Raw genomic sequence first — 624 nt, forward strand, 5'->3', positions numbered from 1 at the left:
CTGGTCGTTGACCACACGTAACACAGCCAGCCAGTTTCCAGCGACGACATCAACAGCATCGTTCAACAGTTTACTACAATCCTCGTCCCCAACGTCAACATGACTTCTCTACGTACACAAGCTACCAAGCAGCAACCGCAGCTTCTCTCAATACTGTTGTGAAATATCTTCACCAAGGTTAACAGAATTCGACACCTGCGAGAAACCATCTGTATCAAGAATCCGACCCGGCATAGAAGCCTCAACTGCACGGCAAGTGACTTAGCTCTGCCTCAACCTTAACCTCTTATATACAGACTTTCAACTACTGTGTACTTTAACTGAGAACTGGTATATTCTTATCCGTGTTACTAACTCTTTTCTATCCTCTGTATCTCTTGCATTCACATACATATATTTGTATACACACTCTTTGTTTACATGACGGTCTGTCTTATATTGTGTTTTATTATGTCGCATTCACTCACACACAGACATACAGTTTAATGCTCTAATAAACCTTACTGTTATAAATCTTTATCGGTTGAGTCATCCTCCAACTTTTCCTTACTGGCATCTCCACGTTCTATTATGTTATAGTACTATAACATATCATATATTTTTGTGTCGACCGTGCGACGCGTT

The sequence above is a fragment of the Octopus bimaculoides genome, chromosome 9, assembly GCF_001194135.2.
Source record: "Octopus bimaculoides isolate UCB-OBI-ISO-001 chromosome 9, ASM119413v2, whole genome shotgun sequence".
NCBI lineage: Eukaryota > Metazoa > Mollusca > Cephalopoda > Octopoda > Octopodidae > Octopus > Octopus bimaculoides.